General features: G+C 42.1%; 1 protein-coding gene across 4 annotated transcripts in view; it reads right to left on the minus strand.

The window, feature by feature from the left end:
- LOC135104959 (IQ and AAA domain-containing protein 1-like) overlaps positions 1-16,025 on the minus strand; it is a 528,680-nt gene that overhangs the window by 151,884 nt on the left and 360,771 nt on the right. The gene's annotated exons all lie outside the window — the stretch shown is intronic.

Here is a 16,025-nt window from a genome sequence, read left to right on the forward strand (position 1 = left end):
GATAATAGTAATAATGCTAGCAAAACAACACACTAAATTTGGGAACTAACTGAGTGGGGAATGCAAGACAGCCAAGACTGATGAGATAGCAGGTGTAGCAGGTGTGAGTGACAAGGGGTGGTAGTTGCACCCACAGCCACCTGAAAGGATCTGCCACTGACGAAGTTTTTAGTCCAGGTGAAGATGGTCCCTACAATGCCTTTTTTGGACAGCTTGTACAAAATGCCCTTATGTGGTGCGGTGTCAAAACCTTCCTCCAGGTCAATGAAGATGGCTGTCATGACCTGTCAGTGCCAGTAGGTGTCAGTGATGTGGTATTCAATTTGGGTGAGGACAGAAGATGCTCTGTTCTTGTCGTAGTTGTTCTCTTTGAACCACCAATTGAGGCAGGTGGCAGCTAAGCATTCCATGAGTTTTCTGAGGTAGGGGAGTAGGGTAATCAGTTAGTATGTTGATTGTAGTGTGGAATCCTTACCAGGTTTAGGGGTGAGGAGGAAAGTGGCTAGCTTTTGATAGGTTGGTAAGTGTCCCATAAGCCAGTTGGAGTTGCAGATACATTGAAGGTGCTGTTAAAAAGCAGGTATGAGGTGGCTTATGAAGTCACATGGTATGTGACTGTGTCCTAGAGCTTTGTTGGTTTTGAGAGTCCTCATGGCTTCTTTAGAGTTCCTTGCATGTGAAGTTGCATGTTGCAAGTTCTGAAATACCTGGAAAGGTAGCAGCATTAGGGATGATCTGGTGGAAGTCTGTTGGCAGGCAGAGGTAGATGGTAGGCCTATTTTTGAGTAGCAGTGAGTTGCTAGTATTTCTGCCTTCTGTGAGTCATCCAACTATAGCTGGTTGCTAGTGGGTTGTAGAGGGATAGGCTGGCAGGATTTGGTGTCCTTTATGGAGTGGAAAATGTCTCATGTTCTCTTGGGGGAAGAGAAGGACAGTGTGGAGCAGTAGGTCCTGAGTGCCTTCCTCTTGGCCTGAAAGGTAGTTTTGGCACAAACAAAGTCCAGGCAGTGGTATTCCTTACCTGCCTGAATTGAAGGTGTTCTTTGCTATCTGTTCCAGGCTTGTCTTTAGGCCATCACTGCTTTGGCACAGCTGTCATCCCACCAGGGTTTCCCTGGTTAGTGGGAAGTGTGACAGGTGATGAGGTGATTAGATGAGCAGCCTCTTCCGTTGAGGGAGTGGAGAGTCCGGTGGGTGGGGTAAAGGATACTTCATAATCTGGCCACTTGGAAGGCGTCATTTTCCAGCATGGTATACATCTAGGATGGAGTCTGGGGATGGCTTGTGGGAGAGTGGCTAGGACAGGAAGGTAGCCATGTATGGGCCAGTGGAGAATATTGTGGCATTTAGGCATGGGTAAACAAGGAACAGATCTAGGACTGAGGGTGCTCCTACATGTGGGTGGTATCTGGTGACAAGTCCTGGTGGACTTAGCAGGGTCAGATGGAGAAAGTCAAGTAGGTATTTGAAGTGAGCATTGCCTGCTTGGTTTCAGTGATGGAGGAAAAGATTAGGATTCCAATGCTGATGATAAGCATTAAAATCTTCCATGAGGCTGTCATGCAAATGACACTGTACATTAAAACCTGCTATGATGTAAGAAATCATCAACTAAAGTAGGGTTAAGAACATATCAGAAATGGTAAAATAAGTGAATTAAACTGATACTTTCTTTTTCATTTGTCATACTCGTATTCCCAGGTGCTGTTATACAGATAAGTATTATGTTATCATGTCATGAGGTTGTCATGAAAATTTTGCCATCTTGATAATTGAGATGGTGTAAGAAGATCATTACATTAGCTACACTTCTGAAACAAGTTCATTTCATAAAGTCTTCCATTAACACCTTGTTTTCTATCTCAACATCTCAAGACCTACCGGTGTTTTTCATTTGTGATGGCAGCAGCACCGTACTCCAAAATATGCACATAATCAAAATTCCCTATGGGGTGGGTTGGCAGGAAGACCCATCTTATCTTTTGGCCTTGCACGGTACAAGAATCCAATACCTGTCACTCTGGTAATCATCCAGCAGGGCAGGCACAGAAACTTCCCTCAGTCACAGCCTCAGGTGGTTTCCTCACAACACAACACTCTGTATGCAGCTACAGTGGCATAGAAAAGGCACATCAACTCACAAAGATGATGGAGGGCATGCCACAATGGGGAACCACATTCTGGCCAGACAACACACCTCTCCCCTCTGTCCTCTTATTCTTGGTGGCTCACTGCCATGCCCACCACCTGTCACTTGTCCCGTATGACATGAGTCCATTCTCCTCTACGTTTTCTCTCTCACATCCATACTGCACAAACAATTACATTTTTGCACACACACACACACACACACACACACACACACACACACACCACATAGTGTAGTGGTTAGCATGCTTGGCTCACAACCAAGAAGGCCCAGGTTCAAATCCTGGCCACAGCGAGGCAAATGGGGAAGCCTCTTAATGTAGAGCCCTGTTCACCTCACTGCAAATAGGTACAGGATGTAACCTGAGGGGTTGTGGCCTTGCTGTCCTGGTGTGTGGTGTGTAAGTGATCTCATTCCTACCCAAACATTGGTCACTATGAGCTCTGAGCTCTTTCTGTAGGGTGACAGCTGGCTGGGTGACCAGCAAACCACTGTAGGTGAATCACACACACACATACAGAGGTCCTCAATATAGCGCACACAAATAAACGAATGTGAAAAATTTAATCTCATTCTCATGGGATAAATTTGGGTGGTGTTGTGGTGATTGAGTGGGTGTATGGAGGTATTGGCAATGTGGTGGCATAACTCTGATATCCAGGATCAGGTTGGTGAGTCTTTTTGTGGTACCAAGAGCTCTTGTTCCCTGAAATTTGGCTGGTGAGTTGCATCAGTGATGTAATGCTGACGGGTAGCATTGGGGTGAGAGGCAAATAATAAGGCAACATTAACAGGAACACAATAAGGATAAGGAAAAAAAAGTGATTAAAATAAAAAAGGAAAAAAAAAGTAATCTTGTAAGTGACAAGATACAAAGAAAGATGTGTTTGGTGGTATTTGGGGTTAAGGAGAAAAACCTGCCCATGAAAATAGCTAGAGAGAAAGAAGTGAGAAGGGCTAAGGAAATTATAGCAAAAGTGCCAGAGGAAGGAGAGGGGATAATCAAACAAATTAAAGAGGTTTACAGGATTGGAAAGTATGAAGAAAATGGAACAAGATCAATGAAAATAAGATTCATGTCACAAACTGCAGAAGAACATGTCTTGCAAAGAACAGGAAAATTAGGAAAAGTAGAAGGAATGAAGGAAATATGGATAAAAAGAGACATGAATGAAGAGGAGAGAAGTAAATTGAAATAATTGAGAGCAGATGCACAGTCAAAAAAACAGGAAGAGAACACAAGAACAAGTGAAAAGATTCACTTGGAAAATTGTGGACATGAAAGTGAGGAAATGGTGGCACAAAGATGCCACACAAGATCAAGCAGAAGTTTAAAGATTATGTATACTAACAGAGATGGTTTAGTGTCGAGCTTATTGGAACTTAAAGACTACTTAAAGAACAATAAACCAGATGTGGTATGTTTAACAGAAACCAAACTAAAAGAGGAAATAGAGTTGGGTTTTGCAAAGTAAGGAGGCACATGAAGGAGAGACAGAAAAGGAAAGGGAGGAGGAGTGATGACATTGGTAAAAAAGGATAGTATTGTTGAGGAAGTGGAATATGGTGATGCAATGGCAGAAACATTGAGTGTTGTGATTAAGATCAAAGGAAGTGAAAAAAAAAGAAAAAAAATCATTGCAACATATATACCACCAAAAACTAACGGATGAGACCAATAAATAAAAAAATAAAAAAAAGTGCAACTAGAAACAAGAAATAGTATTTTTTTTATCTTTTTTATGTAGGAAGGACACTGGCCAAGGGCAACAAAAAGAGGAAATGATAAAGAAAAGTAACAAAGAGCTATTAGTAGGTGACTTCAACACTAAAAGAATTAACTGGGAGGAAATGGAAGTGAAAGAAAATGTCAGGTCATGGAACAAAGAACTTATGCAAACCATGATGGTGAATACATTGAGACAGTGGGTGAATCAGCCTACAAGTTGCAAAGAAGAACCATCACAGATGGACTTAGTGTTTAAAAACAACCCTGAAAGAAGACCAAGTATACATTGTCTGGTGAAAGAGATGCAGAGAACCATCACAGGTGGACTTAGTGTTTACAAAAACCCCTGAAAGTAGACCAAGTATACATTGTCTGAGTCCAATGGGAAGTGATCATGTGATAATAGAAATAGTACCACAGGAAGAAAAAGTGTTGCACAGGAAAGAACAATACTGAAATGAGAGACAGAACTAACCTAAAGCAAACTGCAGAACTTCAAAATTTTTTTAAAAAAATCATCTGGAAAGAGCTATTTGAAGGTAAATTAATGCAAGAAAAATATGAGATATTTTTGAACAAGTATAGAGAGGAGGTGCAACAGTTTGTACCAAGTTATAAAGTGAAAATCAGGAAACATGAATGGTATAATGCCAGGTGTGTAGAAGCAAAAAAGAAAAAGGACAAGGCGTGGAAGAAAATGATGAAACAACTAAACTGAAATACTAGAGAAGAATACAGAAAGGTAAGGAATTAATATAGTATGATAAGAGAAGAAAGAAACTTTGAAAGTGACATAGTAAGAAAATGCAAAGAAGAACCCAAACTCTTCTACAGATACATAAATGGGAAAATGAAACATAAGGATAACATAGACAAGTTAAAAGGGGACAGAAGAATTTATGAAACTACGGATGAGATGAATGAACTAATGAATGAGTTTTCAATCTGTGTTTGCAAAGGAGACCAAATTTGTGGCACCAAAAATTATATCACAGAATGAGAGAATACAGGAGATACAAGTAAAGAGAAAGAATGAGGGAATACAGGAGATACAAGTAAAAAAAAGAAATCAAGAAACTGCTGGAAGAGCTGGATGTTAGAAAAACTATGGATGAATATTAAAAGAATGCAGAGAATAAATGGAAGAACCCATATGGGATATAATTAACAGCTTGCTGAGAGAAGGAAAAGTACCGAGGGAATGGAAAAGAGCTAACATAGTGCCAATGTACAAAGGGGGAAATAAAATGGAACCATTAAATTATAGACCCATGTCACTAACAAGTATTGTAGGCAAGCTTTGTGAAATAGTAATTAAAGACAGATAGGTGGAATATATAGAAGATGAAAAGATGATTACAGAAAAGCAATTTGGTTTCAGGAAAGGGAGATCCTGTGTCACAAATATGCTGAGCTTCTATACGAGAGTTACAGATGAAGTGCAAGAAAGGGGCAGATGGGTTGATGCGATATAGATGGATCTCAAAAAAGCATTTGATAAAGTTCCCCACAAAAGCCTTATGTGGAAGCTAGAGAATAGATGAGGACTAAAGGAAGCAATATTGAGATGGATGGAGGATTATTTACAAGGGAGGGAAATGAGAACAGTAATCAGAGACACTAAATCAAGCAGGTGCAGTGACAAGTGGGGTACCGCAAGGATCTCTGTTAGCAACCATTATGTTTCAAATATATGTAAATGATAATTATGACAGATATTCTAAATAGTTATATAAACCTGTTTGCTGATGATGCAAAAATAATGAAAATAATAAAGGATGAAAATGACTGCAAGGAGTTACACAAGGGTATTGACAAAATACATGCATGGAACGAAAGATGAAAACTAGAATTTAATGCCAAAAAATGCCACGTAAAAAGAGACCCTTATGGAAGTACAAAATGGAAGGAGAAATAATAATGAAAAGTAATGAAGAAAAACATTTGGGAATAATGATTCAGGATACACTATCACCTGAAAGGCACATAAATGCAATATTCGGCTCTACATAAAGCTTATTAACAAACATAATGGTGGCATTTAACTATTTAGATAAAGAAATGATGGAGAAAATTATAACAAGCATTACACGACCTAAATTGGAATACACAGCAGTAGTTTGGGCTCCACATAGAAAAAAAACATATGTAAACTAGAAAGAATACAGAGGATAGCGACAAAGATGGTACCAGAATTGAAAGACCTAAGCTATGAAGAAAGACCTGAAGAGATAGGATACCAACACTACAAGAGGGATGAGAAAGAGGAGACCTGATAACAATATACAAATTAGTAAACAATATGGAAAGATTAGACAGAAATGACTTGGTACCAGAGATGGAAGTGGGAGAGAGACAGACAAGGGGGCATGGAAAGAAAATAAAGAAGGGTGGATGTTCAAGCGACATCAAGAAATACAGCTTCCAATATAGAAATATTGAAGTCTGGAATGATCTGAAGGAAAAAGTGATTGTGGCAAACAGTGTACACATGTTTAAAGAGAAACTGGATAAATATGGTTATGGAGACAAGAGAAAATCAGCTTTGGCTCATGCCCTACATGATACAATTAGGTAAATACACACACATTCATAACAATATGAATGTCTTTATTCTCAGCCTTCCATTACCAACTCAAATTATCCAAATTATCCACTTATGGGTAATTACCCCCATAGGTTGGGAACCCCTGTTTTATGGGAATAACTTAATATATATAAAGTAGGGTACGTGACAATGAACATGATTTGTTCCAATGTAGCATTCGTTGTAGCAAATGTGCGTTATGTCAACTGAAGAACCTACAGGAAAAAAATTAATTGGTTCCAGGGAACCGGAATATCACATAAAAATTACATAATTTAAAAAAAAATACATCAAAATGAGCAAATATGCACTACTACATTTGGGATAGCACAACAAATATATTCAGTATACTGTCCCAAGTTTCGCACTTACCTAAATTCTTACCATCCTAAGTTTCACACATTATCACACAGAGTTTCATGCTGATTTGACAAGCATCGATCACATTTACCTACTGTCAGCATCACACATATACACACAGTAAATCCTGGTTAAGTCAGAGACATTCTCTCTCTCTCTCTCTCTCTCTCTCTCTCTCTCTCTCTCTCTCTCTCTCTCTCTCTCTCTCTCTCTCTGTGAAGATAAGAACAATCCTAAGGATTCATAAAAAGAATGAGACTGATTGAGAATGAAAATGAATTACATATATGCGTGAGAAAGAATTAATATTGATGAAACGAAAATTACATAAAAATGAATAAGCGGGTGGGAGAGAGAGAGAGAGAGAGAGAGAGAGAGAGAGAGAGAGAGAGAGAGAGAGAGAGAGAGAGAGAGAGAGAGAGAGAGAGAGAGAGAGAGATATTCCAATTAAATCTTTATTAAAGTTTCAGTGCTCGTACGAGTGACAAGTTCATTATACCAATTTTAGTTCATTATTCCAATTAAATATTTATTAAAATTTCAGTGTGTTATTACAGCTGTATGTTATAACAACCATGCATTGTCGCATACCTTACTGTACTATTTCTGTGTGTAAATTTATACCATACATAGCATGGTGTGATGATGCACCACCATGACACTGATATCACCATGTGTAGCTGCTCTCTTGTAACCTCAGGTATGATGGGAGTTTCAGTCTCAGCTAGTTCATCCTGAGTTTGCTCATACTCATCCCCAGATGACTCAGAATTACTGAACTCACAATGAGTTCAGAAGAATATTTAAAATGGAGTAGCAGCAGTCAGAAAAACATTTCTTACTACTGACAACTTGACAAGGATTCCATTACCATGGCACATGGGTAGAATAGGTGAGTTGTTATTTCTCATTTTTGCCCAAAATTGTTCATTTTTACCTCCCAACTGTGCAGCTCTACATGCACTTATCAGGTAGAACTTTAGAGCATTAAACTCATCTATCCTTCCTCTTGAATATGCAGTAGACTTGATGTTCAAAGAATGAATGGTTTGGCCATGGCAATGTGAAGAATATACACATATGTAACTTTTGCCTTCCCACAGCCTTGTGTGCTAAGTTCACTATGGCTGTGGCTTGGTGTAGCATGAGACAAACAATGCTCTTTGTCTTTCTCTCAAAGAGAGAGAGAGAGAGAGAGAGAGAGAGAGAGAGAGAGAGAGAGAGAGAGAGAGAGAGAGAGAGAGAGAGAGAGAGAGAGAGAGAGAGAGAGAGAGAGAGAGAGAGAGAGTAGGAAGAAGACCCAGTGACAGTGATGCGGCCAGCAGCGGGCAGAAAGTCATCCCAACGCACCTGACTGGTGACCTGTCCCTCCTCCTCGCATGACTCAGCCACAGGTATCCGTGTACCCAGTGAGGCACAGGGGAGAGCAAAGGGTCCGATGTGACTACTGCTTCCGCTCCGGCCACACAGCTGAGATGTGCTACAGTCACACTGCTGACGAACGCCAGGAACAAAGGCAGGAAAGAATGTTCATGAGGGTTCTGACGGAAGGTTTAGCGCGCCAACAACTTCCCCACCCCAGCAGCCCTTTCAGGCCTCCCTCCAGCCTTCCTGGCAGCCACAACCCGGTCACTACCCCAGCTGGAATCCCTTCTCATGGCAGGGCAGACACTAATGCGTCTTGCCTCACCACCACACCTCACTCCCAAGCCAACACAAGGAGGCAAGGAAACAGACACCCCAGCTGTCACCTGACTGTGGTCTCCGCCAACGTGAGAGGACTCCGCACCAATGTAGGTGACCTTAGCCACAATTTCATGCTGAGACATAGTGCTGACATTGTCGCAGTAACAGAAACGTGGCTGAGTGACGAGGTGGAGCCAACATTCGGCAAGATATCAGGCTACTCCCTGTGGGTGAGGATGGACCGAGAAAAATATAGCAGGCAGAGGTGTTGCTGCCTGTTTTAAGGACAACTTCCAAACACAGGAACTTGAGGTAGCCATGCCACACCTGATGGAGGCACTGTTCTTCAGGGTGGTACTTGCAGACAACAGTGGGCTTCTCCTTTGTGTCATGTACCGCCCCCTGAGACAAGGACAAGGCCCGCTAGACTTCCTGATGGAGGAACTCGACACTGCTCCAGCGTCACAAGTGTTCCCATGTGATGATAGTGGGGGACCTGAACTTCCACATGGAGCAGGATGCCTTCAGTAATCTCCTGGCTGTTCAGGGCCTAACCAACCATGTCATCTTCCCTACACATGAGCGGGGAGGGCTGCTGGATCCTGTGGTGACAGACCTACCTGAAACCAGCATCAGCTGCCAGCAGCTAGGACCAGTGGGCAGCTCAGACCACTTTGCCGTACTGTCTCAGGTTGAGCTGCTAACAGCGAGGGAAGATGCTATCCCCACTTACCGTCTGGCTTTGGAACAGGGCGAACTGGCCATCCATGAAGCAGGACATGGAGAACACGGACTGGGAGGCCCTTCTAATGGAAGATGCTGAGACCAAGGCATGCGCCCTCACCACCAGGCTCCTTGCCTTCCAATAGCAGCATGTGCCCAGCTGAGTATATCTCTCCAGGCCTGGTGATCCTGCCTGGTTTGGTTTTTGCTGCAGAACATCTTCCGAGGCCAAGCATGCTGCCTGGGTGAGGTATAAGCGACACCCGTCATGTAGGAACAAGACACTGCACTGGGAGGCATGTAAGAGGATGACATCCATCTGCAGATAGGCGAGAAATCAGCTAAGGGAGGACAGAAGGTGAAAGCTCAGTGGCCCAGACCTAGTGGAATCTGGTGAAGGAGCAGCAAGGAGCATGTCACTGCAAGACTCTTCCTCCACTGCTACGAGCAGTGCAGACAAGGCCACACTCCTCACCGAGCTTTTTGCCAACAAGATGAAGGTTGATGATTCAGCACGACCTGTACCACAGCTGGCCCCAGAAACTGATCGCACTGTCACCACTGTCTTGGTGACGGCAGAGCAGGCTGAGCGGCTACTCGATGCGGTGGAAGTGAGTAAAGCCACAGGCCCGGATGACGTCAGCCCACAGCTCCTCAAGCACTGCGCTAGAGAGCTGTCAGCTCCTCTCTCCACCGTCTTCACATGTTGCCTGAGGGAGAAGTGGCCCTCAGTATGGAAGGATACACGTGTGGTCCCGGTCCACAAGAAAAACTCAAGGTCTGAGCCCAGCAACTATAGACCCATCTCCCTGCTCTCAGTGCTGGGCTAGATGCTGGAGCAAATAGTGTCTGCTGTCATCTGCCAAAACCTGAGCAAGACCACCTCCTCTCAGACAGGCAGTTTGGCTTCAGGCCTGGCTGATCCACTGCAGACCTCCTCCTCATCCTCTCCAAGGATTGGCAAGATGCCCTGGAAGAAGGCCTGGATACCCTTGTGGTGGCCCTGGACATTGCTGGGGCTTTCAACAGTGTCTAGCAGGGCTCATTGAAAAGCTTCGCGCCAAGGGTGTCCAAGGTGACCTGCTAATGCTGCTCAAAGATTACCTCCAGGGGCAGGAGCCTTCAGGTAGTAGTCAATGGGCAGTCATCAAGGCCTTCACCTGTCTGGGCCTCAGTTCCACAAGGCTCTGTCTTGGGCCCAGTCCTATGGAACATATACATCGACGACCTCCTCCGGCAGCTGTCATCTGTGGCAGCATACGCCGACAACTGCACACTCTCCTGCTCCTACTGCCGCCTCAACAGTCAGCATGCCGTCACTGAGCTGAACAGGCAGCTCGGACTGGTGGAGCAGTGGGGAAAGATGTGGCAGGTTAACTTTGCTCCTGAGAAGATGCAGGCGATGGTCATCTCGCGGTCCCCAGGTGCCTCACACGCAGTCTCAGGACAGCTGCGTTTTGGAGGCAAGAGCCTGCCACTTTAGGATTACATCAAGATCCTGGGCGTGTCTGTGGACCATGGCCTACGCTTCAATCACCACATTGCTGTCATCACCTGCCAGACCTCGCTCCAAGTCTCTGCCCTGCGCAGGATGGCGAACACCCTCGACCCATAGGGCATCCTCACACAATACAGGGCACAGATACGCCCATGTATGGAGTACGGTGCCCTGTCCTGGATGTCAAGTGATGTTGACACTAGTGGTGCGCCACAAAACTGAGGTGCAGAGGGTCCCCCATCTTGATTCCCTGAGGCTGCTGCCACACACAGTGCAGAAGTGCACCAGAGCTGCAGCCAGTAGCTACGAGCTAGTGAAGGTGCCTCGCTCTTGCTCTAGCCAACACCAGCGCACTTACACAGCCAGGACTTTGCGTCTGTGGAACATGTTCACGGTGGCCATGCCCCCAAGTGCAGGACATCTCCACACACCAGGTGAAGCTGGCAGCCCACAGCTGGTATAGCACACACCTGTCCCCACTGGCACTTTAAATTTTAGTTTTGCATTAATATATTTAATTATTGTATTATTATCTTTATGGCTCTTGGTGGACAAATGCAGCATTGGGTATAGCCAACAGCAGGGCTGTATGGCTTAAAGATTTATATAGACTTTCATATTTGTTTGTAAATTGGTTGAAGTTAATAACATAATCATGAGGCTTCTGCAAACTGGCTAGCTCAGTCACTAGGGCAAATCTAATTCTATCTTCCCTGCCATAAGTATCTTTGAGAAGTTGAATGGCAGGTACATAATTAGATGCCTCAAGTTTATCTTTGAGCAGTTGAATGACAGGTGCATAATTAGATGCCTTAAGTTTAAACCCTGATATTTTCTTGGATATCTGTTAGGTCTTTTGTTCTGGAGAATGAAGCATTCATACATGTCCCAAAACTCTAACCACCTGGTCAGGTTGCCATTGAAAAAAAAAAATTTAGTTTGGGCAGTTTAAATCCTATTTCTTTATTTTCATACCTTATGATTGCTTGAGTGACTTCTAGTCCAACTAAGATATCATTAATTTCTTTATCATATAATGCATCCTCTTTCATTGCTTCTTGCAGATAAGCCTGGTCTATCAGATCGTAATTCTTTTATCATTGCTGTTGATTTTAACTAGGATGTTCTTTAAAGCTGCTTGCTTGGCTTTTATTTTACATGTGCTTGCAGCATGAATAAATTTTGCTACATTCCTGCTCAGAGTGGTGATGCTTGCCTTATATCAGGCTTTCTGACCCACTTTCGGACAAAAACGGTGAAATGAGATATTTGCTCCAAAAAATCAACCAATGTTGTGGCAATATTTCAGAGATAAAGTTTTAGTGTTCTGCACCATTTTTAACCTCTTTGGCACGATGACGCAGTATACATATCATTTCATCCCTCGTAGCACATCCGAGTGAAGTGCATACTTCGTCATGGTCATTTGAGCTAGTGTGTGTTTCGTTTCTTCTCAAATATAGTACGGGATCTTTCAGAATGTTGGCCGGATATGATACAGTGTTTTATGTTCCTCCCAATATTATTCTAATATCAGAATATGAGGGAATTTCATCCATTCGTAGTAGATCTTAGCAGATGGTTTCTACCACTGGTAGTCAAATATCCTTGGTTTCTACCATGAAATAGTACAAATAAAGTGAGGGAAAACATGATACTTGTGAGTGTTGAAACTTCTCACCCAATGAGTTGTCAGTACATACTTACTCGTACCTTTGGTCGTGTATCATGTCGCCCCACCCCTCCCATCTGTTTCTGCTTTTATTTTTTCCTTTTCTCTGTTATCTTGAAATGAGAGAGAGAGAGAGAGAGAGAGAGAGAGAGAGAGAGAGGAGAGAGAGAGAGAGAGAGAGAGAGAGAGAGAGAGAGAGAGGGAGAGAGGGAGGGAGGGAGGGAGGGAGGGAGGGAGAGAGAGAGAGAGAGAGAGAGAGAGAGAGAGAGAGAGAGAGAGAGAGAGAGAGAGAGAGAGAGAGAGAGAGAGAGAGAGAGAGAGAGAGAGAGAGAGAGAGAGTGTATTTACCTAGTTGTGACATACAGGAGAGGAGCTAAGCTCATACTGTCCTGTCTCCATAACTGTTTTTATCCAACTTTTTCTTAAAGTCATGAATATTTATAGCACATACCACTTCCCCTTCCAGTCCATTCCATATCTCTATACTTCTATGAGGGAAGCTAAACTTCTTTATGTCCCTTCTGGAAGTGGTTACTTTTAGTTTTCTTGCATGTCCTCTTGTTTCTCTCTCGTTCATTATAAAGAGATGTTCCCTATCTAGTTTTTTTCATTCTACTCAGCAATCTGTACAATGCAATCAAGTCACCTCTCTCTCGTCTCTTTTCCAAGGTTGGGAGTTGCATTCTAGCTAGTCGCTCCTCATATGACAAATCTTGCAATTCTGTTATCATCTTTGTTGCTGCTCTCTGTATTCCTTCCAACTTTCTTATGTGCTTTTCTTCATGTGGTGACCAAATTACTGCTGCATATTCTAATCTTGGACATATCATTGTGGTGATTATTTTCCTCATCATTTCTATATCCAGATAAGCAAAGGCAACTCTTATGTTTCTTAGTAGGCTGAAAGTTTCACCTGTTATCTTGTTAATATGTTTTTTTGATGATAAAATCTGAGATATTCACTCCCAGATCTTTTTCTCTTGTTGTCTTATTTATTGTTTCATTTCCCATCTTATAGTTATAGCTAAACCTTCTGTTACTTTTTTTCAAATTCCATCTTTTTACACTTACCAGAGTTAAATTCCACTTGCCATCTGTTGCTCCACTCCCACACCTTGTCTATATCACTTTGTAATTCTTCACAATCTTCCATTCCCTTCACTCTTCTCATAAGTTTTGCATCATCAGCAAAAAAGACTCACATAGCTGGATACATTCTCCACCATATCATTTATATACACCACAAACATCATTGGTGGCAACACTGACCTTTCAGGGACCCCACTTAATACTGGGCTCCACATTGATGTCTGGTCCCTAATTACTGTTCGCATCTCTCTGTTTTTAAGGAAATTGTTCATCCATTTCAGCATTTTTCCATTTACACCATCTATCTTTTCCAGCTTCCACAGCAGTCTATTATGCGGCACTTTATCAAAAGCTTTTCTTAAATCTAGATAAATATAGTCTGCCCAACCATCTCTCTCCTGTATGATATCAATCACTCTTGAATAATAGCATAATAAGTTAGTGACACAAGATCTCCCTTTTCTAAAGCCAAATTGACAAGTTGTGAGAATTTCCTTATCTTCCAAAAACTTGGTCCATTTGTTTTTTAATATCCTTTCACATATTTTTGCAACCACACTTGTCAGCAAAACCAGTCTATAATTTAGTGGGTCTTGTGTGTCTCCTCCTTTAAATATGGGTATGATGTTTGCCCTTTTCTAATCCTGTGGAACTATTCCTTCATTAATAGAGGTACATATGATGGTATGTAATTTATCACTAAGCTGGTTACTGCATTCTTTTATTAGCCATCCTGACACTCCATCTGGTCCTATGGCCTTTCTCACTTCTAACATTTTGATGATTTCATCAATTTCCTCTTTTGTTACTTGAAATTCCTCTATTTTTCCATTTTCAGGTGTGCACAATGGCCTTATAAATTCCTCTTCCTTTGTAAAAACTTCCTCAAAGCTCTTATTCATCACTTCTGCCATCTCTTTCAGGTCTTCATAAACCACTCCATCTATCATTAGCTTTCCTATACTCACTTTGCTTTTCAGTTCACCATTCACATATCTATAGAAGAGTTTGGGCTCATGTTTATACCTGTCTATTATATCTTATTCATCCCTCAGGATCTTCATGTAATCATTCCTTGCTTGTTTGCAATTATTCCACAGGTTAATTCTTTTACTGCTTTTTAGGCACAAGCTTTTTTTCACCTTCTTTATATATTTTAATTCATCCCACTTCTCTTGGACCCCTGTAGCCTTATGGAATCTATCCTATCTCTCCTCTTGAAAAAACTTCATGTTATCAAAGTCTGCCTTACAGTAGTTTAATCTCCCAACATGGCATTCTTCATTCCTTTGACTTTCTATTTTCTCATTTATATTGAATTCTATGGTAGCGTGGTCGCTTTTGGCTAACGGACACCCTATGTGAACATTCTCAATTCCTTCTGGTTCCTTACTAAATAACAGATCTAGTCTTGATGTTTCTCCATCTTTTTCAAATCTTGTATCTCCTTTTATCCATTGAGTGTGTGTGTGTGTGTGTGTGTGTGTGTGTGTGTGTGTGTGTGTGTGTGTGTGTGTGTGTGTGTGTGTGTTTTATGTGAAACTATCGTCTGTGGAGATATTGAAACATCTCTGTTTCATTGTATGAAATTGTCCTGCTATGATGGACATTATTTATATACCTCTTTTTCAGCCAGTCCCTCCTTATATCTCTGTCATCTCCGCTTCACTCTCCGTTATCTAGTATCTTGCTCTTTTCTTTCCCTTCCTCCTCACAAGCATTCACAAGAAAAGTGGTGGGATGAATGGTGGGAAAGTGTGACAAAGTAAAATGTTTAGCAGCAGTCGTGTTTTGCTTTTGTTCTATTATTATAGTACTGGTACATATTTCTATTTGTTATTATTTCACTTGTTGCCAAAATATTATAGTATAATTTAGCGGATGACAACATCTACACACATGCAAGGTGGCCGTCATCTCTCTCTCTCTCTCTCTCTCTCTCTCTCTCTCTCTCTCTCTCTCAGCTGGTACAGTAATTTCTCACACAACATTTGAATAATTCACTGATATTAAGATGAAAAGGTGAAAAATGAACATATAAATAATAATGATCATAGTCATAGCAAAATGAGAATTATGAAAAAAATGATAAATAAATCACACAAAAATAAAACAACTGGCAACTTTATTTATAGAAAACAATGACTCCTGTGTGATAATTTTTTCTATTGTGTCAGACTGTCAGTCACGTCCTTACAGTTGGTGAGGTAATATGTGTGATCATTCACCCCATAGATGCTCCCCCCCCCTCTGCACCCTCTTCACCCCACAAACCTTCCTCTCCACATCATCAACCTTCCCACCTCTCCTTCCCCTGCTCATCTTCACCTCTCCCTGCTAATTTTGTTTCTCAGCCTCCCTCTCTCCCACCATCACCCAACGTTCCTTCCCCTCACCACTCACCCTCACCACCACCACCTTCTCCTTCACATTCTATCTCCTGCGTCCCCTCATCCATCACCATCACCCTCACCACCACCACCTTCCGTTTCACATTCACCCCCTCCTCCATCTCCCACGCCCCCTCATCCA

The sequence above is a fragment of the Scylla paramamosain genome, chromosome 11 (genome assembly GCF_035594125.1).
Source record: "Scylla paramamosain isolate STU-SP2022 chromosome 11, ASM3559412v1, whole genome shotgun sequence".
NCBI classification, from domain to species: Eukaryota; Metazoa; Arthropoda; class Malacostraca; order Decapoda; family Portunidae; genus Scylla; species Scylla paramamosain.